This window comes from Parus major, chromosome 28, assembly GCF_001522545.3.
Source record: "Parus major isolate Abel chromosome 28, Parus_major1.1, whole genome shotgun sequence".
Taxonomy (NCBI): domain Eukaryota; kingdom Metazoa; phylum Chordata; class Aves; order Passeriformes; family Paridae; genus Parus; species Parus major.
This window is the reverse complement of record NC_031797.1, coordinates 4,626,754-4,627,324: the sequence shown is the minus strand read 5'-3', so window position 1 is coordinate 4,627,324 and position 571 is coordinate 4,626,754.

Below are 571 nucleotides of genomic sequence, written 5' to 3'. Positions count from 1 at the left end.
ATCCCTGTCTGTGTGTCCCTCATGGGCACACATCCCTGTCCTGTGTCAGATCCCTGCTCTGGGGAGCCCAGAGGGAGCAGGATGTGGAGCCTCAGCCCAGGAGCCACATTGGTGTCACCTACACAGCAATGGGGGATGCCCAAAGCAGTCCCTGAGCTCCAGCCTGGGACAGTGGAAGGTGTCCCTGGCCATGGCAGGGGGTGGCACTGGATGGGCTTTAAGGCCTTTCCAACCCAAACCATTCTGGGGTCCTCTGAGCTCCTGAAAACCCCTTGTCCCACTGATCCAGACCCTAAGCCAAGCCAAAGGCTTTCCCAAGCCTGACTGCTGCTCACAGGTAGACCCAGTCCAGCCTGAGCTTCCCACCTCACCCACCTTAGGCCAGACAGGAGCCTGGAAGGGAAAGGCTGGTGAGAACAGGGGGTTTGGAGAATGATGGAAGAGTTGTCCTGAGATCTGGGATCCTTCCCTCCCTTCCACAGCTCCCCCTCTCCCTACTGCCCTGACACCACCAGCAGCAGTTTGACTCCAGCTTAAAGAAAAGAACAAAAAGTTAATGAGCAGGTTCTCA